The sequence below is a fragment of the Thunnus maccoyii genome, chromosome 10, assembly GCF_910596095.1.
Source record: "Thunnus maccoyii chromosome 10, fThuMac1.1, whole genome shotgun sequence".
Lineage (NCBI taxonomy): Eukaryota > Metazoa > Chordata > Actinopteri > Scombriformes > Scombridae > Thunnus > Thunnus maccoyii.
Window position 1 is genome coordinate 10,784,214 of NC_056542.1, and position 23,390 is coordinate 10,807,603.

At 41.8% G+C, this 23,390-nt stretch overlaps 1 long non-coding RNA gene across 8 annotated transcripts in view; it reads left to right on the top strand.

Annotated features, from left to right (window-relative positions):
• The first annotated feature begins 2,284 nt into the window (after positions 1-2,284).
• LOC121905787 overlaps positions 2,285-23,390 on the top strand; it is a 97,319-nt gene continuing 76,213 nt past the window's right edge. For 2 of the 8 annotated variants that reach the window (XR_006098465.1, XR_006098466.1), the window contains exons 1-5: positions 2,289-2,749; positions 2,934-2,990; positions 21,227-21,356; positions 21,538-21,615; positions 21,720-21,831. This is a non-coding gene — a long non-coding RNA (uncharacterized LOC121905787). Of the gene's footprint in view, positions 2,750-2,933; positions 2,991-21,226; positions 21,357-21,537; positions 21,616-21,719; positions 21,832-23,390 lie in introns of all 8 variants that reach the window. The other 6 variants (XR_006098464.1, XR_006098467.1, XR_006098463.1 and 3 more) reach the window with 6 other exon arrangements.

Genomic DNA, 23,390 nt, shown 5'->3' on the forward strand with positions numbered 1-23,390 from the left:
ATGAACACACTAAATGAAACTGATACAATAACATGTAAGACCACTGCATGGGCAACGGACATGGATACTAAAATTAAAGGTTTGCCATTATGAACATCAGGGAATCAGTGGACCTTTTGAGGTGGCAGATGATGACAGTAGGCAGATGTTGCAGACTTTATAGATGCCAATCATCAGTGAGGAAGTGGCTAAGAAAGCCAGAATGAAAGGTCAGAGGATTGTGTTTCTCTTTGGATTATATGTGTACACTCATGACTGGATGCTTGCTTGTTTCCTTAGAAAAAAAATTGGAAACCTAGATGTAATTACTTTCTGTCTTGCCTCCCTTCCTTCTTTCCTTCCTTGCTTCCCTCCTTCCTCTCCTACCTCTCAATCTGGCAGTCATGCTAATGACCCTGCCGTCTGCCCCGGCAGTTTCTCATAACACAACTTATCAGCACCGAACAGGAGTATAGGTATTTTAAAACTCTGCTGCAACCTTGCTCTCTCTCTCTCTCTTGCACACACACACACACACACACACACACACCTGCTCACATACACTCTGTTACTATGCAGTAGACTTGCTGGGGAACCTGTGCTGAGGTCCAGATTGAAAATGTGATGTGTGCTAATGCATTCAGAACAGAGGTGAGGCTGGTCCTTTCCTTTTCTGTAAGCCAACAGTGAGAACACCAGCCCCAATACGGTAAGCTAGAAAGGCGAGCACATTACAGTGGCTGAGTAATGAGAACCATGGAGCTTCAAGTCATTCCCCCCCACACATACATAGAGACTGGTCTGTGGGAGTGTGTGAAGCAGTGTAAGACTCCAGCAGAGTACAACCAGCGCTATGCTCTCCTGATGGTGATGCTGTGTGAAGTGCAGAGCTGTTCGACACAGACTCCAGCTGCTGCTGCCCCGTATTCAAATGGCACCACAAGACACCAGCACGCCGTCTCTTGGTTCTTATTAGACTCAGCCTCTCACTCTTTTTGTCTCTGTCTTTTTTCTTTTCTTTTTTTTTCCAAAAGTCTCTTGACTCATCTACACCCGCTGCATCCCACTTTTACTTTTACTTCCCTCCTCACTTTACTTCTCTGCTTCTCATGTGTGCTGTGCTCTTGTGAGTGCTTGGCATCAAATTGTGGCACATCACAAGAGGAATAAAAGAAGACGCATGTGGAGAGATGTTTATAAGTATTCTTAATGTATTTGCTGACTGCCTTCAAAGGGACATCTGAGAATTTTAGTGTTTTATTTATGTGAACTGTTTTTTTTAAATTTTTTATTTCACAGTGATGTGACTTCTACTTGAAAGAATGTGAACGGGATCAGTCAGGCTGTGTGCATATTCTCAAAAATGTACAATATGTCTATGTCAGAGTATTTCTATGAGCGTATATGCATGCCAGTGAGTGGGTGCTGTGACAGGCAAGATTTTAAAAAACGTGTAAGAGAGAGGTGAGAGGAGATCGACTGCATCCTGCAGCTGTGTGTAACTGAGTGTGTGTGTGTGTGTGTGTGTGTGTGTGCTCAGTGGTTGTGGATGCAGGGCCAGAAATGTGTAGGATGGATGGAAAAAGATGAAAAGTGGATAGAAAGATGCTGATGCAGAATGGAACCTATGATTAAAAAGGCCAAGCAGTGAGAGTAGAATCTGAGGGAATTATATTATGTCAGAGGATTTTAGTTTTTTTAAAATTTTTATTGCATTTAACACAGGATGCACTGGCACATCTTGGACAGAGATACAAAAGTATACATCTCTAACTATGTACTCTCAGTATCCACTTTATGAGGTGCACCTTTGGGTCCACAAAAACTACAAACAATGAGTCAGCTTTATATAAAGCATGCGCATGATACAGGACTGAGGGGTGCAGCTGCTGTTTGTCTAAAGGTCAGAAGGAACAAGACACATTATTTAGATGTTATGTAAATGTGGATGTAAAGGTATATTGTGTGGTCACACACATTTGAGTAAAAAAGGTTATCCACTCTTCTTCACAGTTGTTGGACACAGCAAACAAAGAACACAACAGTAAAAAATAAATGAAAGATTTCCACGACTCTGTAGGGCTCCAAATAAATCATTTTTGGTTGTTTTATAAATAAACATATACACAGTGTTTCCATCACTTCGTTAAATTCACAATTTTTGATTTGATCACCCTCCTTATATCAACTACCAGGGGAGAGGAGATTTGCAGGTGGTGTAAATCAGGCTGTTAATTATCTGAACCAATTTTTAATTCTTAAACTGTGAGATGTGATGTATCAATAAAGGTTTTTGTGAAAAAAAGATTAGTAAAGCATCATTAGATCAATAGAAAACATCTCATATGGCAATAAAAAGAAATAGGACTTCAAATGTGGAGAGTGAAAGGACAAACTGAAAAAATAGGCTACGTATTAGAAAGGGATAATTGATTGTGTTGTTTAAAAGTCGTTTTTATATTATACATGTATCAAAATGACATGGTGTTCAAATTTTACTAGCTGGCACGCTAGCAGATACTCATTAAACTTGGATTATGGACAGAAAACCCAGCAAAACGTTTGAGCTTTGAGGAAAGACTGATGAAGAAACTCTCTAAGAAAACCCAAATGGCCAGCAGAGGCCACACGAAATTAAACGCCATCTTGGATGAGTATTGACGGACTTTTCCAGCCCTTCAGCTCCCTGTGAGACTTTACTATTGCTACTTTACACACGCCTTACACCGCCTCATCGACGTGAATTGTCCAGAAATTCACGTTTCCTTCGGTGAGTTCGTATTTTCAACAGTTATCCGAGTACAGGTGGTTGTTTTTGTTGTGCTAATTACGGCGCTAATTAGATGAATAATTAATTGTAGGTGTGTATAAAGTAGGCTAGTTAATCCAGAGCTATCTTAAACACAGCTACCTTACAGTTACCAAGGTAACGGCCCTTTTACTTCATTACACAGGTGGGCCAAGAAGACGATAATAGGACATAAATAAAGAAGTGTTAGGATGCGTTTATGGTAAGTATCCCTCCCCAAGGGGTCACACTTTTCCTGTTTTCGTTCTGTTGTGTGGTTTATTTATCAATTTTTGCTCATTGCATATAACTGTACACTCAGGAGCACTTTACTAAGAACACCTGTGTAATCTAATGCAATCCAGCTATAAATTCTATTTTCACAAAGCTTATACATTTTCAGTTTTTGATGACATTGTTGACACTGACATTGCTTCACATACATTAACAAATATAGTCCAGTACACCACCACCACCCACTATGATCTCAATAGTAAACATAAAATAGAATTATCACCTTTCTGACAATGTCAACAAAAACTGAAAATAAACCTTGTAAAACTAGAATTTATGGCAGAGCTGTTGTACTGGATTGCATTAGATTGCACAGGTGTTCTTAATAAAGTGCTCTGTGAGTGTATATGACTTTTGAGTTTGCCAATACTGAATACTAAATTCCATTTAGCTGCTGTATCGGGAATGCTGGCTCTTCATTGTCACACCGTCATGGCTCACTGGTGCACCTGAACAGAAAGGAGCTGTTATTAATACACACCTGTGCTTTTCGTCTGTGAAAAGTCAAAATGTCTGTTGTTGAAAAAGCCCTACTGTGAGTGCTAACCCGGTGCTTATCCTTGCATTAAACTGAACACAGGTCTGCTTTTATGGATATATTGTCATGGATTACTGCTGTGCTAGAATTCCTTATTTCTAAAGATTTGTGATACTAGTTCCACTGGCCAGCTTGGGCCTTTCTTTTCTCCAAGTGTGTCTCCAAGTCTGCATAGGTTTCCTACAGGTAGTCTGGTTTCCTTTCATGGTCCAAAGACTGAATAAATACATACATAGACAGTTGCAACGTACACCAGATGCTCCCGTGCTCATTTCAATCATTGCAAATTTGTCTTTAACTGTGTTTGAACAGTATATTAAATGTGACACTAGAAATAGAACAATTCTCGACAAATGCTATGGAAATATTCAGAACACATATACAACACATATCCTGTCCAATTCTGATCACAACACTGTTTAGCTCATTCCCATCCACCGTTCACTCTTTAAGAGGAGCAAACCTCTTGTTAAAACTCTTTAAGTCTGGTCCACTGACAATATTGTAAGATTCTCCTATAATTGTACAGACCTGGTGGGCCACCAGGCCAACGAGAGGCCCCACCGGGCCAAAAAAATCTTTTCTTTAATGCCAAATATCATTTCATTTGGAAATCAATAATCATTTGCATTTGGGAGCCTCTGTGCGGCACTGTTCTGAAATGTGAGTCAACCTCTGTGTCTGTGCTGGAAAAAAATTCTAGGGGAAACACTGACTTGGCCACAGACTGGGACATATTCAATGAGTCTGATTTGAGCAAATCCACAGAAGTCATCACAACTTATTTTAACTTCTGTTTGGATGCCGTGATACCTCAAAAGAAAAAAAACCAGTGTCCCAACAACTCCTACATTACTTAGAAAGGCTTTCAGGAATAAGGACCAAGTGCAACTAAGATCAACACAGAGAGAGCTGAACCAGAAACTCAACACAGCTATAAGACAGGGAATCCATTGAAAAGGACTTCTGTGCAAATAATGCGAAGAAATTGTGGGCCACTACGAAATCTATTACAAATATGACTCCCATTAGGAAACCGCTGCACACAACAGATGACAATAATATGGCAAATGATTTGAATAACTTCTACATTACGTTTGATTCACATGATTTCTCTTTAGAACTTGACAGCGTCATTAACATGATAACAATTGATGATTGTGTTCCAAAGGATAGACATTTGTGTCAGAGAAGTCACAAGACTATTTAAAAGAACAAACACCAATAAGGCATCATGTGCAGAGGAACTTACACCAACCTGGGTCTCCGTCTTTCAAAGGTCTGTTGATTCACATACAGTTCCATCAATCAATCATTACTCCTCTTCCAAAAAAGCCTGTACCTCCAGGAAAATGATGACTATAGACCAGTAGCCCTGACCTCTATTGTAATGAAATGTCTAGAAAAGATAATGCTGAAGTCACACATAAATGGACAGTTAGATTTTTATCAGTTTGCCTATAAAGATAGTCGTGGTACTGATGATGCAATACTAACCATAATACACAGCTCAGACAAATGTCTTATATATCATCAGGTCAGTGTCCATTTTTTTCCTTACTGGCCCACTTGGCCAGTAGATCAGAGTTTTACTGGCCCCTTCTATATTTTCACTGGCCCAGCCGCCAAAATTTAAATCACTCTCTTTTTTTTCCATAATTTTGGTGATTTATTCATTGTATACATAATATGTACAACAGTGAATTTGCCTTTAGATTTGATTGTTTTCCTTTAGTTATGGATATGTAACGGTGATATAATACAAAAATATGCAAAATATAAAATTAGGCACATATTGGATCAGTAAATTAATGGTGTATAAATGTAGGTTTCTCCATATTTTGTGTAGAGTGTGGTATACATGGGGAGAAGAGAGCAGAATTTATAACGTTTCAGTGAGTATGGATGACCTTGATGATAAACTCTTGTGACAAGAACTGAGACAATGCTGAGAGATCTGCAGAAATGTACTTGTTAAGATAGTACAGCACAGAACATAATGGTATTTGTTTGTGTGTGCGTGTTCACTCCGAGCTCCTTCTGTCTGCTTCCGCGAGCCACCTGTCCACTACAGACATGGAGTTGAATCGTAATGAATGAATGAATGAAAAGGAGAAATGCAGAGGAGGGAAATGAAACGGAAACTAAGGGCGTCTGTCTCCACAGTAAATCATCTGTTGAGTCTTTGATGGTTATTTATTTGTGCTTCAGAACGTAACTGCCGTAAAACAATCAGAAAATAACGTTTTATTCCTCTCATTCATTGCTTTGTTGTCGCTACTGCTGGCTCACTCTCCTCGCTCAGTCACTGCTGCTCTCTCACTCCCTCTTGCTTGCCTGCGCTTCCAGCTCGCTCACACAGTCTTTTTTAAAACGAGTCACAGTAAAAGTCTAACTTTTAACGTTATCAAATGAAGAGAAATGTCCTCCCCTCACCCTAAACTGTATACCCATGATTCTGATTGGCATGGATCAGCCAGTGACTGCCAATCAACTTGCCCTGCATAAACTTTTACTGGCCTCGGGCCATCAGGCCATCGGTTATGTCAGACCCTGTCAGGTGGTATCACTCATTTTTGACCAACAGGACTCAGCAGGTCTGAGTGAACCAGACATTATCTGAGTCTAAAGTCATTAACACAGGCGTTCATCAAGGACGTGTGAGTTCTCCCATTCTGTTTACATTATATATAAATGATTGTACAAGCAGTCATCCCAGCACTTTATTTGTCAAGTTTTCTGATGATACTGCCATCTTGGGACTTATGGATACAGACACTGACATTTCTGGCTTTAGTTTGGAGGTTAAAAAGTTTAGTCTACATAAAAGTATTGACTGTAGTGTCGATGTGAATTCTGTATGCACTAGGATCCAACAGCGACTCTATGCAGACTCAGGGTGTTTGGGGTTGGACAGAGGGTACTGATGTTATTTTATCATGCTGTGATGGAGAGTTTATTACTTTACAGAATCTCAGCTTGGTTTGGTAATATATCAGTTAAGTTAAAATCACAAATAGAAACAGACTGGTCCACACAGCAGTGAAATTGATGGGGGCGAAGTAACATCCCTCCCTTCAAATGCTCTTTGAGAAGACTAAACAGGCTGGGAAAATGATTGCTGACCCTTCCCAATACGAACTGCTCCCATCATGTAGACGCTACAGGGTTCCAGTTAAATACAGGAAAAGATGCCTGAATAAGTAGAAAAACTTTCATCCCTCTATCAGTAAATCTCATAAACTCAGGACATAAGGAGGGTGTGAAATGAAGTGCTGTGTTGCACATATTTGAAGGTACTATATATCTGCTCTTGTCTGTGCTATACACTTAATGTCTGTTACTGCACTATAATTGTATGTATTTTTTATGTGGCAGCCTTTATGTCCAAGACAAATTTCCCTTGGGACAAATAAAGTGATCTTGATCGTCTTAAATGGAGACTCTCTAATTTGTCCATAGGTGATGTGTTTGTCTGTATATGTCAGATAGACTGGTGATCTGTCCAATGTGTGTCCTCCAGCTCCCTGCTCTCCTGCACAGGATAAGTGGGTATACATAATGGATGGATATCGTTTATTATGTCAGAATTACAAACTGGTAAAGAGTGGACCTGCTTCTGCTTTTGTTTGTTGTGTGTTTCATGGTGTTTAGATGGACTAACATAACTGTGGATCCTGTAGGCTGAAAGTAATCTGATAATCCTGTTGCTTGGCATTGTCTGTGATATTATATTTTCACTGCATTCACTGCATGAATGTCGGTGTGTTTAGTGATAGTCATAATGAGCTGTCCAAGTGATTTTGTAATGACAAAAATGCTGAAGGAAAGGACTGCTGTCACTTGCTGTGTCTAATATATTGTTAAAGAAGACTGTTTTAATGAGGCCACTTACTGTCACTTCCTAATACGAACAGGAAAATTTGAATTGTCTGTTATTTATAGGGGAAGAATTAAGACGGAAAACATTCACTAACTCTGTGCTTGGTTCCATTTTAACCAATCAAGTATCTTAAACTCAGACTTTGGTCAAACTGAATACAGTTGCACTTAATTGGTCACCAGAGTGGACAATTGTATTTAGCGCACCAAAACAGAAGAGTAGGATAAGAACATGTAACATAAAAGTATATAAAGTACACTACAGTACACTGGTGAAAATACAATGTAATACTTAAAACAGAGGATTAAACACTTAAACATAAAATGATAGATTAAAATGCTGATTGGAATAAAAGACTTAAAAATAGTATTTGCTAGCAATGGCAGCTTTTCTAGCCAGCTTGCTCCCAAGTCCACGGCTCAGGTGACGAAACCTGATGTCAAGAGAAATGTTAAAAGACTCTTAATTAGGGTTTTATAAACAATTTCTAAGACTGACTGACTCACTTGAAAACTGCCAACTCTCCAATAGTTGTAATTTAATAGAAGCTCAATTGATGGTCCAGAATTGTACCGAGATATAGAACATTTTGGCCAGCAAATACAACAAGCCCTGTTATGAAATCCTGTCTGGAACATATAATAATTTAATTTAGTCTCATCATTAAGTGGAGTAAAATAATATTCCCCAAAGTATAAAACAGTCAGTAGAGTACTGACTGTCCACCTCTGGTTCAGTGCTATATTCAATGTATAAGACAGGCAGCTCATCCACACACAGAGATCCAGGGCCACCAGTACCTGCTAATGGGGCAGCTCCCTGGACCTGCAGTTTCTCATCACATAACCTATCTGCACAACACAGGGACTACGTGTATTTTAGTCTCCGCTGCAGCCTTCCTCACTCTCTCTCCCTTGCTGTCTTACTCTCTCCCCTTCCCTGTGTCTGTCTTACTATCTTTTCTCAGGCTCACATGTGTGTGTGGATGTTTGAGCGCAAGCGAGTGCACCTTAACTCACACATATACACAAACATGCACGCACACACACACATAAGCACACACACACACACACACACACAGCGGGAGTGGGGCCTGCAGCTCCTGGGTGTTTTGCGGGTTGGATTCACACCGATGCTTTCTCTGACTGCACTATTGTTATTTAAATGTGGGAGGGCGATCAGCAGCAAGCATTAATGGCATCCTCAGCAGTGTGGATGCAGCACACACACACAAAAGCATACACACATAGACATCCACACATGCACATGCAGACACACACTTTCACGCAAGCCTTGTGGATGCACCTTGAGGGCCATATGAATAACAAATACCTCTGCCATCTGCAATACCACAGAGTATTTCCAGCCATTTCGGCACATTAGTCAGCAGTCCTTTGACTTAGGCTCTCCACGCACCACTTGGTGTATTAGCAACGCTCTCCTCTGCTACGATACACTGCGTTTAAGGGTGCAGTTTGAATAGAAGTTTGTTTTCTAAGATTAAACTTTATGTCGCTGCTGATCTGACCTTGTCCTCTCGAGTTTGATGTAGTGGGAGGTGCTTGAGTTGTTTGCTGCGGCGATGTTTTCTTCTGTCAAGGCCAATCAGAGCCTAGCTGGAATACCTGTGGTGATGGTATCGTTTTAAACTGGTGAAGACCTCCCCCCACTCTCCCGACACTGCCAGACCAAATGGGATTAGACAAGCACCCCTAGCCATTAGCACTTGATCCCTACCTGCTTTCTTTCTCTTTAGAAAACTACTGCTGAAATAGTTGGATATGTTGCTTCTCAATTCCACTTGAAATTTGTAATTTTTAATTCAGTAAACGATGGAACTCATGGAGATGGTGTTTCATATTATGGCTCGGGGGCTATTGAAGACAACCAGGGGCATTCAGATAAGGGTTGGGATCATTAAGGCTTCATTTGTAGCACAAGCTGTCCAAGAAAAAAAAACAATCAGTTTGATTTAATATGCAGAAGTGTACTCTTAAGTGTAATTGCCAGTGCAACATGATGCAGTACTTCAGGTTGAGGCTGAGTACTGTCAGCACTGAAGTGATACACTCAAGAATAGATCCCGACCTAAACATCGTCCATTAGCTTATCATAGGTACATACTTCTATATGTTTGCTGATAAGTTAAAAGAAACCAAACATATATTTGAGATAGATTAGAAACACTGTCACCATAGCATAGTTCATAATCTGCACATGTATCATTGTTTTTATACTAGACTAGGATTTGGCAATAAGACAGTATAAACCACGATTTAAACTAGTCTACTGTGAGAGAGCTGATCAAAGTCCTGTGTATATGAGCATGACATTGAGTTTGTTGAAATGTTACGCATCTCTATAACCCCAACTTTAGATCTTCTATAGGTCTTCATAGTTTCCATAGATCTATTTCTCATTCCTGCCAAAGAGATATTAAGTAAGCAAAATGAAACCTGTCTCGGCAGATGAGAAGATAATCTAACTCAGGGGGACATTTAAATATCCCTGTTTATTGAGATTTAGGCTATATCATAACTATTTCTGTTCCTCACAGATTAACATGGATAGTCTCCAGCTTGTGTGCCTCTCATCCCTGTGTAATTAAAGCAGCACTGATAATTAGCTGCCCAGAGTGATCAATTAACTACAAAGCAACTGTTTTCACAGCAATTTCTCAAAAACAAAGAATCAGTAACAAAAGGCCATCTCATTAGAAATTGCCAATTCATGTGAAAGAGACACTGATGCATGCAAGCGTCTTTATGCCTGCTTATTTCTGGAGATTCGGGGTTGCACCGGTGTTGTTGTCTATCAACACGTGTGCTTAAATCCGAGCATTTTGTAACGATAAGCATGGATATGCGTTTTCGTGTTTGTGTTCGCAGGAGTGCATTTGTGTGAGTCTTTGTGTGTGTTGCAGAGTGTTGTCAGAAGTGATCCCATTTTCATTACTCACTGGCTCAAAGAAGGAGGTGAGGCCCTGGCTTGCAGCAGTGATAAATGCATTACCCCAATAAACCCTGTCTCCACTGAGGTGCTGAATGCTGACACACACACAAACACACACACACACACACACACACGCTGAGGAAAAGAGAGAGAGAGAGGTGGCTGGCGACGGAGAGAGGGATGGTAGATAAAGGGAGTAAAGAGACAATCAGATGGGAAGAGAAAGACAGTGACAGGTAAGAGGAGATGAGAAAGAGGAGATGGAGAAAGAGAAAGAAAAGAAACAACAGAGATGGGAAAGACAGGGAAAAGTGACAGGTGCCGAGAAAAAGAGAGCGACAGGAAGGAGAGTAGACGGAGGAAAGAAGGCAGACAGGGACTAGGAGGGAGGGAGGGAGGGAAGGAGGGATAGAGGGAGGGTGCAGGAGGGGCTGGTGGGTGCAGAGAGAGACAGAAGGTTAGGGGTAGAGGGGTGCTAATGGCTGTATGCAGAGCAGGACTGTGGGGCATGCAAGGGCTTGTGGGGGGGGGTGTGTGTGGGTGGATGGGTGGATGGAGAGAGGTATAGATGGAGTGATGGAAGGAGGAGGGAGGTGAGGGATCAGTGGTGTCCAGCTGGCCTGTTCCTTGGCCCCTCATTAGAGTAGCATAGGTCTGTTGCGAATAGTAATCCTGGTGGAGACGGGGGAGGAGATGTATATAGTGTGTGTGTGTAGAGTGTGTGTTTTGAAGAGAGTGTGTACACCTGACTGTGTGTATGTGAAATCATGTGCATGTGTGTAAATTTAAGGGACAGTGAATGCATTTGTGTGTTTATGTAAGTGAGCTGCAAAATGTGACTGCAAAAAGTGTGCAGGTGTTATTTGACGTGTGTGTGTGTGTGTGTGTGTAAATGAGTGTGTATAAAATAAGAGATGCTGCATGTGTGTGTTTACGTGTACGTGTGTGTTACTTAAAATGCTTATGTGGGCATATTATTAGATGAATGCACCTGATTGTGTGTATAATGATGTGACGTAGATGTGCGTGTGTGTGTGAGTTAGTATAAGTAAGCGTGCATGCATTTGTGTGTGCGTACATGGCATGGGAATATTTGGATGTGGGCCTGTGTGTATGCAGTGTGTTTTCATGAATGTGAATGACCGTGTGTGTGTGTGTGTGTGTGTGCGTGTGTGCTCTAACTCCTAATCACCAACTCTCTCACTTGCTCCCTCTCTCCCTCTATCTCTCTCTTCTTTGCTTCCCAACCCACCACCTTTGGTAATGAGGTGAGGGTGGGAGCGGATCAGAACCCTTAGCGGAGTGGACCGGCCCCATTCTCAGTCGCAACTACATGCGGGTCAGGCCTCCCTCATTAGCCGCCATCACAGTGACATCACAGGCAGTGTGCAAATTGAAAACACCAAGTTCACCGAATCAAATCAGAACCTTGCAGAGACCTGGCTAGTCTTTGTTTTTTTTTTTTTTTTTTTTTTAAAAAAAGAAGCTGAGCAGGTCCTTTTAATGTCTTTTTGGGATTCTTCAGGAATTAGAGGAGAAGTCGGACGCGGTGCGTTGGAGGGGGGGGTCAGATGGGGAAAACGAGAGGCTGAGAGGGGTGGAGGGCAGAATACAATTAAAAGGGAGCAGAGAGTCAAGGGGACTGACCTGGTGATGGGAGAGGAGAGGAGAGGAGGGGAGAGGGGGCAGTTCTGAGTGCACGTGCACCACATAATGAAAGGTTGAACTTTTTGCGGCTGGGGTGGCATACCAAATCAACTCACCCTGGGAGTGGCGAGATAGAGAGAGAGAGGAGAGAGTATGGACTGCAGCGTGAAAGAGAGCGAGAGGAAGGAGAAATGGAAACAACAGGCGACCCGAACGAAAGAGGCAAAGGCGAAGGAGAGGCAGAGACTTTAACGAGGGACAAGGGAGGCAGAGAGGGACCGAACATGGGAGGGACAGGGGGAATGCAGACCGACTCGCTGAATGAGTGGAGAGGAGGAGGAGGATGGAGAAGGAAGGGAGAGAGACGGAGAGTGAGAGGCCCCCGCTATGTGGCTGCCACGGGGGCCTGAGTGACAGAAATTAATAATTAGTGACAATGATTGACAGCGCTCCCTCCATCTGCGGCTCTCCGCCGCCTCGCAACGCCTGCCTCCGCCAGCGACCGCGGGCACAATGAGCTCCAGAGGGATTGTGGGAGACGCACTTGATTGACAACTGCCTCCTGGAGAGACAAGGAGGGGGGGGGGGGTATGTGGAGGGGTGGGCATAGGAGAGAAAGAAGAGAGTAAAAGAGAGGAGGGGTGGTGTACAAGAGGGAGGGATGGAGGGGAGAGGTGGGTGACAGGGGGCAAAGGGGGACAGAACAAGAGAGGGGGTTGGGGGGTGATGGTGGTTAGGAAGATGGTCAGATATATTTTTTTTTCTCCCTCAGAGATTGAAGAAGGAATTGCCACTATCAACTCCTCTCTGTCCTCCCTTCCATTACCCTCCCCACTTTCTCCATCACACCTTGGGCTGCTCATCTTGCCATCCCACTTCCACCAGCACCTCACACCACTCCACACCAGTGTATAGCACGATTATGCAAAAGTGACAAATTTACCACAGAGGGATAAATAAAGAGGAGAAAATGAGAAAGGGGGTTGAGGCTTCAGGTTTCTGCAGTGAGGGGGAATAGCCTGTAAATAGTCATCAGCAGGGAATTTGTCACTCTCTTCCACCCCTGTCCTGTTTCTTTTCCTCCTCTCATCCTCCTCCACCCTTCTATCACTCCTGTTAGCCATCCCTACTGTCTTTCTCTTTACTGTCAGCAGTGACACCATGAAGCGTCTTGGGTTTGCTACACATTTCTCGGTACGTGAGAATGCATCTGTGTAGGAATGACGCCTCGTGTGATGATGATGATGCACGCACAAGCTCTGTATGACACGAAGTCACACAAATGTCATTTCTGTCGCTCTTTCTTCTCTCTCTGTCACTTTTTTTTTCTCTCTTATGCTTTCTCTATTCCTTTTGTACTCCTCCCCTCACATTTTCTCTCCTCTCCTTGCCCTTGCATCCGGTTTTTCTTTCATTTTATTCTCTTTTGATCCCTTTCTTTCCCTCTGGTGGTCTCTCTCTCTTCATCCTTTTTCCCTTCCATGCCATGCCTGTTTCAGCCTGCCATGACATGGCCTGGGCTAATGTGCTCCAGTACGGCTTAATCGGCGCACAGGTCTCCAAGGCTTACTGCTACACACTGTAACAAAGTACACTATTTACCTCAGGGCCACACAGAGAATAGGCTTGCACAGAGCACGGCGAAATCCAGTGGGGAATCAGTTTCACATCACAACACATTATTGATTCCTCCCCCCCCAAACTAGACATGTTTTTCATTGTTGCCTGAGCCTGGCTTCCTATCTCTCTGTCCCTTACAGAGGTGGGGAAGGAGCTCAGGATTAAGGTCATGCCCTAGAGGTAAACACTATAATGTGTCTTATTTTTCCACCAAAACGATCCATTTTACTGGTTAATAGTTATTTGTTCTGTTACTGGGTGCATCAGTTGTTAGTTTGCACTTTTTTTTTACTGTATATCATGTAGTATCATATCATGCAGTAACAGCAGTGATGTAAGGCTGCAAAGTGGTAATAGATTATTAAAGATATATAATTGTTTAGTCTGTAAAATATCTGAAAACATGCACATTACAAGTTTTTACAGTTTTTTGGGGACGATTGATATTTTTCATTATATAGTCGATGGTAGAAAGGTGACAGGAAACGAGGGAGAAATGATATGCAACAAAGGTCAGCTGGTCAGACTCACAATTAGGGACGTTGTGGTTCATGGTCAGAGCTTCAAACCCCCAGGCACCCTAAATCCCAGTGCCCAGAGAAGTCTTTAAATAGCTTGTTTTGCCCGACCAACAGTCCAAAATCAAAGTTAGTCAGTTTACAATGAATTAAAACAAAGAAAAACAGCAAATCCCTACATCTGAGGAGCAGGAACCAGCCACTGTTTGACATTTTTGCTTGATGTTGACAATATCCTGCCAAGCAACTAATAAATTAATTGTCTAATTGGAGTTTAACAGTTTAATATCCCTTTGCCCTAATCTTTAAAAGGTTTTCCAGTATGTATAAGTTGCTATTGTCATTAAAATCTCAAAATGTCTGATGTGATTTAAGGATTCGATGCTCTTCTATGGGTTAACAAAACTGCTCATATCCATTTAATAAACACAAAAATCAACAATTGTCAAACAAAAACATGCTGCTGTTTGTAGATGGTTTGGATTTGAACATTTGTGGGATGCAGGTAAATGTCCTTGAAGGTCCCTTATCATTTCCATCCTCTCTGTTCATGGCCCAGCTGAGGTGTATAACTTTGCTGCAACCCTTTACTCTTTATACACACACACACACACACACACACACACACACACACACACACACACACACACACACACACACACACACTAAACAGACGGCACAGAACACGTGGAGTTGACAGCTGGTAACTGCAGGGCCCAGCAGGTGCAGGGTGTGTGTTTGTGGTTGGCCCCAGAGGGCCCCTGACTCATGGCCAGAGAGGCAGGCAGAGGTGTGTGTGTGTGTGTGTGTGTGTTTGTGTATGTGTGTATGTATATATGTGCTTGAAATGGGGGCCTGGCTGACTGACTAGCCTGGAGTTGACTTCACTTCAGCTCCAGTGATTGATTGGAATAGGCCTGGACATGAGGCGATGTATTGCCTTTGGGTCGCTACCTTTGACTACCTTCATTGCATCAATATCCCTCCCTCTCTCCCCTTTCTTGTTTTGTTATTTGTGTGTTCTTGTGGCCTTTTTCTGAACTTTGAAGAGTTCACTTTATTATGATAATCAGCACAAGACGTGTTTAACTGATCCAGGAACTTATTGGAGAGCCTTGCTTTTGTGATCTGCTTCATGAAATGGATCTTTGCTCGTAAGGAATATGACAGGATTAGCTCGACTTGAAGTTTGGAGGATTAAGTTCGCACAGAAAAACACTTTATCTCTCTATCAGACTCTCTCTCTCTCTCTCTCTGTGTTTCTCTCTCACCAGAACAAGCTTGTTCTTGGTCAGTATGCCATTTGATGGAGTGTGCTTGCCAGCCCGCCTGCCTCTGGCTATGGTGCCATCTTGAAAGGCGCCGCGGCACACACACCTGGCCCGCCGGCTGCCTCTTTGGTCTGTCTCACCTTTTGTCAGCACCATGTTAATGAAGGCCCTGTCAGTGTCCACCGCTCGCACACCAGGGCGCCTTTTAATGAGTTCGCTATTTGATCGCTATAGACACCCGGCACGAACGATGCTCGTTTTTTTTTTTTTTATCCCTCCTGGACGATGCTCCTTCGCTCTTGTATATGTATGCGTGTTCACAGAAGTGTGTGTGTGTGTGTGTGTATGTGTGGCTAAAGGGGAGGGAGACCAGAAGGAGGAGGCTGGTCAGCTGATTAGGACTAGTTTATAATAAAAGGGGGGAGGGTGGTTGTCTTTTTAAAAAAAAAAAAAAAAAGGGAAAGAAAAGAAAATTATTATTTTTATTCCCCCCCACCCCCCCTCTGTACCCAAGTGAGTCGTGGCTCTCCCTTTTCAGGGGTAGATGAAAGCAGCTGGGCGCAGGGCTTCCAACAAAAAGTGCCAAGCGATCACAAACAAACCTTCAGATGAATCACATCAAAGGCGCTGCCCCAATTGTTAGCCCTCTCGTATCTGTGGAAAATTGGCTCATTAAGGGCAAAAAATGACATTGTTTACATTAGCCGGGGCCCTGATTAGTGCCAGCCATGTTTGTTGTGTTGCTCTGCTGTCCGCTTACCAACAGACCACTTCAGCCGCTCCGCACAATCGCTCCTTTGAAGGCTTTCTTTCTCTGGAAAAAAAGGAGATAGAAAGAGTGAGGACAACAACAAAAAAAAAGAAAGGGGAAAAAACAGAGAGGGGAAAAAATACAGTCATACACAGGCACACAATACAATTGCTGTTCCAAACACACACAAATGGACATGATAGCTGGTCTTTTCTCTCTCTGCCTCTCTACTCTTCTCTGCTCATCGGCTTTTCTCTCTTTAGGACTAATTAGGTTGCTTGTGGAAATGGAGGCGAGAGGAGAGGACAGTTGGGCCAATGATGAGTCTGTTTGTGCTGTAATTGCGCTGATAAAGAGGGTGGTATTGTTGGCGGCAAAGAAAAGAAAAGAAAGAGCTGACAATGAAAGGGCCTGGGGCTCTTCTTTGCGCCTGGCGGCCTTGCCTCTGTGAAAAGAACACCTTTTGTGGAGCAAAGCTTTTGTAAACTGAGATGATTTCTAATCTGTGGAAAGTGCCATGTGTTTTAGACAGGCATGTGTGTGTGTGTATGTTTGATCTCATAGATCTAAGGTGTAAGGGTCCTTCTACCTTCTCATCTCCCACTTGAACTCCTGTCTTCTCTCTTTTCTGCCCCCTTTTTTTACAACCTCTAGAATCTGTAGAATCATCTGGCACTAGAAACCTGGATGAGATGAAATAAGATTAATTTAATCTCGAATCATTTACTGAACTTCTGTAGCTGCAAAAAACCATAGGACTCATCACAGAGTTCTCTTCAAAGATGAAATTATACTATATTTTAGGGATGCACGATAATGGATTTTTTTGCCAATAACCGATATGCCGATATTTTCCAACTCATTTTGGCCGATTGGCGATGCTGATACCAATATATGTTCATATTTTTTTCAGGAGACTATTATGCATGCATAATAAAGTATGATCCAGAAAGACAATATATGAATAAAGAACGAATGAGGACAAACAAAAAGACTGGAGTTCAAGAGCTCAGCATTAAAACTTAAAGGAACCTGCCAATGCGGGTCAAGCAGTAGAGTTTTCTTCGAGTTTATTAGACAGACAGGATAGGATTTAATCTCTGACCCACACTCTGAAGCAGAAGGTGGTGGTAATGCACCTAATGCGCTGGTTCCCAACCGTCATTATAATCCAAAACGAAGCAGTTTTTTTCAAACAGAGGGGTACATCCTGTCAGCAGAGGTGTTTTCCTAGGGCTAGCTTGAAGGCTAGCAGAGCGTTAGCCGCAACATAGCCAGAGGGAAGCACAGCCAGCTAGTCTCCGCTAGCCCTCCAGCTAGCCCCGGCTCTCTGTGTGGATCCAACCAGAGCACTGACCCCCGGTTTGTTATTCAGGTTAAAGCGAGAAGAAGCAGTGGGTCTGTTGGGCAGCTGAGTGAAGTTGAGCCTGCGGAGGAAGCACCGGGATCGTCAAGGTGAAACAGTGCGCAGAGGGAAGCACAGCCAGGCGGCAGAAGAGAAGATGACGAATTGGCAAAAATGTTCATCTCGGGCCGATGCCAATATTTCATTTTAAAGCCTTTATTGGCCGATACCAATGATGTACTGATATTATCGTGCATCCTTATTATATTTGTATAGTGCGCAGAGATACATAGATAAAATTGCATAACATTTCCCTTTCAAATGAATCTGATTCAATTCATCATCTTATTTTATTTCTGTTTTTGATTCTATCCAAGACTTTTTGGCAAACTTCCCCCAATAAGTTCCCTCAATGAAACATTTTCACCTATTAAAATTCAGGAGGGGACTTTTTATCTATCCCGGCTTGGTCTTGCAGCGGTGAGAGAACGAGACAGTGTGTCACAAAAAAAAAAAAAAAGAAGAAACTTGGGGAGTAAAACTTCAAGTTATGGGTGAGCAGGTCAAGCTGCATCGCTAACGACAGCCACCGACCCCGCGCCCGCCCTGTGTTACCCTTCACCTTCCACCACTCCCCAGGCCGCCTCACCTTTGCCCTGGGAGAGAAATGGAGTCTGAGATAGAAGGGGGGGAGGGATTGAGAGAAGGACGGCGAAGACCTCCCCCTCAACATAATGATAACCACTGAGATCTGGCCACCGTCCCCCACTGGCCCCTGGACACTCAGCCCCGCGGCCCCCAGGTCAGCTCAGCACATTATACCTCCTCTCTCCTCCTGAACTCTCTGACTCCACATTTACATATCCACCACTTTTTTTTTTTCTTGCATTCCCACTTTTTTTCTGGTTTGCTACACTTCCTCCATTTTTTCTTACTACACCTCATTTTCTTTTCTGCCTCTCCCTGAACTCCTCCCTTTCTCCTCTTTGTCTTTTGCATCTCATCTGTACAGTCCAGGTAGTGTGTATGCACGCCCGCGAGTGTGTGTGTGTGTGTGTGTGTGTGTGTGTGTGTGTGTGTGTGTAATAATTACCATTTAGAATACTAGCAGATCTCTGAGGGAGGGAGTCCAAGTTTGCCAACACCGAGGCATTGTGGGAGCTGTTTGGTTTGTGTTTAGGTGCCCTTGGTGTGCTGTGCTGAGGAATCAGAATTTCCTTGACTTTTGACCGCCTTTGTCCCCAGGGGGGAAGCAGGGAGGGATAGAAGGGCACGGACTGACTTCCATTTGTCGTTTAAGGACCCATATGGAAAATATAAATTGGTAGCAGCAGGAAAGACTGAAACCATTGGCATTCCGGGCATCCGCCATTTGAATTCATGAGGTTGTGTTGTGTCTCTGCCCACTTCTCGATTGGAATATTTAAGAACATGTCACACGAGGAAAGATAGATAGAGATGTCAAAAGTCCTAGTCTCTTTCATTGTTTTCTCTCTGAAATCTTTGAAAAGTCTCTTTTCAGATTCCCGCATTATTTCTTGTTAATATCGTATACGTAAACTGAATGAATTTTGACAGCTGGGATAAGTTCATTTAGAATCGACAGTGTCATTTGTGTATATGCAAAATGCTGCGGCTTGGTGAAAATCTTGTATATCCCCCTAAAATTTGCAGATATTATTATTCACATTTATCTGGCAGATGCTCTCATCCTGAGAAACTTACATAATGCTCAATATTCATGACTAAGGCAGCACCATCTGATCAAGAGAAAATAGACAGTTGACATTAAAGTTACGTTGTTGTCATTGCTTTTTAATTAAAAATCAATTTGCTAATTTTTTGATTAATTAATAAGTAGTTTAATCTGCATTTTTACTTGACTTACATAATTAATCTATTTTTTAAATTACTTAATTTACTGTCTTTTGACTTGTCATGTAAATGACAATTTCATTCTTGATTTTTTTTTTTTTTAATCAGTAGTTGTAGATGTATTCACTTTCAGGACTATTCCTCATTTAAACCACCCTTAAATACTCAATAAAAATGAAACACTATCTTGTAACACACGGATAATGTCTTATATCATAAATCAAAATCACTTTGACGACATAATAGACCTCCCGCCTTACAACACATTTCCTTTTGCTTCCAGGAACCACACTTGACTAGCACAAGCCAGTGGTTGAAGGGAGTAAAGCTCACTAGATGGATGGGCAGGGTATACTGTGTACCGTGTGTGTCTGTGTGTGTGCTGAAGAGGAAGAGGAGGGGTGGTGAAGTGAGTATATGGCTTCATGGGAGCAGGCCTAGTGGGGGACTACATTAGGAAGGGGTTGTGTCCTGCTCATGGGACAAGGGACCAACTGCGACCTTGTGGATAATAACAGCCACCAGGGGTCACAGCTATGGAATCAGATTTCTGTCAATATAATCAAACAAAACTTCAAATATCAAACAAAAATTTGAATTTGAGAGAGAATAAAACTCACTGAAGTTAAGTTAGCTTTTACCTAATTAATGTTGGCAAACTTGCTATCTATAACGATTGTTAGCTAAGTAGGTTCACTGTTAGTGTACTGTGTGTGCACTTGTGCGTGAAGGAGCACACATGCAAACGGACGCATGGGTCTGACCATAAGGGCCTGTTTCCATTTTTGGTTAGATATGTAAGTGCATGTGATAGCTTTTTTTTAAAAAAATGTGCTAATTTGCCATGGGAATCAGTGGAGGCTGAGTGAGGTCTAACCTAATGGAGTTGTCCCATAGACCTTTTTACAGCCGATGTCATCAAAAATGTGCGTGTGCATGTTGGCAACGGAAGTGGCGTTTTGCCCCAGCCATCTGGACAAGTTAGCAAGCTTTAAACATCGAATTAAAACCGTTACCAGCATCAAAATGTCTGGTTGTTGTGTGTTTGGTTGTCAGAATCGACAACAACGGACTATTGAGGAGAATTGCTCAATCATTCAATAAACACACAAAGAGAGCATTGACAGGTTATGAAATCATGTAATCAAATAATACAATCAGAAGTACAATGCATCATCTTTTTGAGAGACAGAGAATACATACCACCTAGTTACCTTTTCTCTCTCTGACAAGTTGGCGCTCAGGAAGTTCTTAAGTACCCTTGTACAGGATCTGAAAATATCTATAGTTAACCTTACAGGTTAGTGGACATTCCTCAGATAGAAACAAAGGTCAAGAGTTCAACTAGTCTAGGAATAGTATGTCTTCATGACAATTTATGTCAGAATGACAGCACACAGGTGTGTACCAAAACAGCATCACAAAGTGACATTGCCATCACACTGAATTGAAGAACAAACAACACTATCCTCTAAAAGTTTGTCAGATCAACACATTAAAGAGACATAGAAATCTACATAACTATGATTTGTCCTATCACTGGCTCAGAAAACAACATAAACTAACTTAAACAATCAACTGTCTCATTTTACACAGCAAGGAGCTAAGTTTAAAATAGACACAGATGCATGAAAGTATTTGGAATAATGTAGGTGTAATAATAAACTAACACTGAGCACTTTTTTAAGAACACCTTTTGTGTAACATGTATAATATATACAAGAAGTACATCAAATGATAACCACTATTTAAATCTCTCTCACAGGACTCAAGTTCGACAGAGTTCTGACAGGATCACGACTGTTTTAGAGCAACCGGTGGCGTCTATGGCTGCAGGCTATTAAACGTGTTGACTACCACTGGACTGACATTTGTAGCACCCATTTTATCATCAGGTAAAGTTTTCTATCTGCTCTTTGATTTCACTGCAAAGCCTGGTTTACATTAACAATTGTCTGTAAGATATAGACTAATAATCTAATGTAGCTAATGTTTGATAACCAGTGTTAGCTGGTATTAGATTTGGCTAGTAAACAATGAAGAGTGTGTGTGTGTGTGTGTGTGTTTTACTTGCAGGTGAGGCATTAATGGACTTGGGTAGTCCTGATTTTGTGCCCTTTGTGTTTTGTATACACAAAACAAAGCCAGAAACCCGTAGGTTCAAATAATTAGGCCTTCACTCCTTAGTTGTTTTTAAATTTGTTTTTCTCTTTGCCATGATCAGTCTTAATTGTACATTACTTTTGTTTTTACTTTAGGTACTCCTTTTTGGTAGGAAAAGGAGGAGAGATGACATGGTAAACACACCGCCAAATCAACCTGCTCCTTCTGAAACTGCAGAATAAGAATGCAGCATGGATCATTGTCCTGGTATGAATATATTTTGTCTTACAATTAACTTAATTAACTCTCTCTCTCTCTCTCTCTCTCTCTCTCTCTCTCTCTCTCCTCTCTCATACATACTTGATTGTTAAGATGCATGTTGTGTGGAGAGTGATCTATAGCCGACTATAATAATAATTCATTATGGTACTTTGAGAAGTGAGAGGTTTGACAGAGATCATTGACTTTTATTATCCTGCAGTGTGTTTACATGCACTCGAGTAACCAGGTTACAGTCGGTTTTCTCCAGAAGCTGATTTTCTTAACTGTCATGTGAAGGAGTAACCTGCTTTTTATAATCGGAGTATGGGATTAGAGACATCTGGTTTTTACAGGTAGATTTTACTCACTGGAAAACATTGATTTCTCTGCTATGTATACATGTGTCTAGGTTTCTAATCAGCTTTTTTTACAAGTAAGCATGTGCACAATAACAGACTGCAGCCGAAGCACGGCGCTGAGCGGCTGGATGAAAGGAGAGATCATTAAACGGAGCGAAGCATCCTTGTATCTAAAATAATAGCATCCAAAGTCTGACTGAAACTAGAACAAAGTAGCCTGTAGCCTGTCTAAATAAGTCAGTTTCCACTGCTGAACGTTTGACTGTTTGTTATATTCAGACACATTCGCCTGTGAGGAAGAGCTCCGTCCTGCTTGTCTGTATCTCACTGCGCTGTCCACCTGCTTCAGCACACGATGCGCTGGATATATAACACAAGACAAAACGAGAGCATCATAGTGAAACGGAAGCAGCACAATTATCATTTCATCTCAATTATCCTGTTTTCATAATTGTTAGAAGCCAAAATTGTAATTGAAATTAAAATTTGATTAATCACCCAGCCCCAACAGATAGCAAGTTAGCTAACGTTAATAAGGTAGAAGCTAACTTACTTAGCAAAGCTTAGCTTTACTTCTAAAAAAACACAACAAAACACAAAATGTCTAGTACAGCACAGATAACATATATGATCAGTACTTACACTTTATTGATCTTTTAGGAATTTAGTAAAGTTTAGTGGGTAGTGAATGTTCAGTGCCACTGTTTAGGGGTGTCTTTGTCCCCCAAAACAATGTCTTGGGCACTAAGCTGTCACTCAAACCTCATCAGCCAATGGGGATGCACCCCTGAAAAAAACCTGCCCACGCATAACAGTCAGGCAGTGCAAACGAGAGAGCTGGCAGCATTACCGCAAAGCTGACAATGAGGGCAAAAGTCTGATCAGTGAGAAAGAAGCAGAGGGAACTGTAAACAAAAGAACTAATTATCAAAAAAGTAAGTTTACACAATTACACAGGTAATTTGTTTGCAAGTTATACATTTTACTTTTGAGATGACATTTTTTGCTTCAGTGAGTTTTATTCTCTTTCAAATTCTAATTTTTGTTTGATATTTTAAGAAATTTTGTTTGATTGTACTGACCATAGACTATAAAAATAATGGGTGTAGCCACTGCGACGTCACCTGTTGGTTTGTGGACTCATGTTTTGAAGCCTTGAGTTTGGCATTTTGACTGTCGCCATCTTGGCTTTTTGGAGCCAGAAGT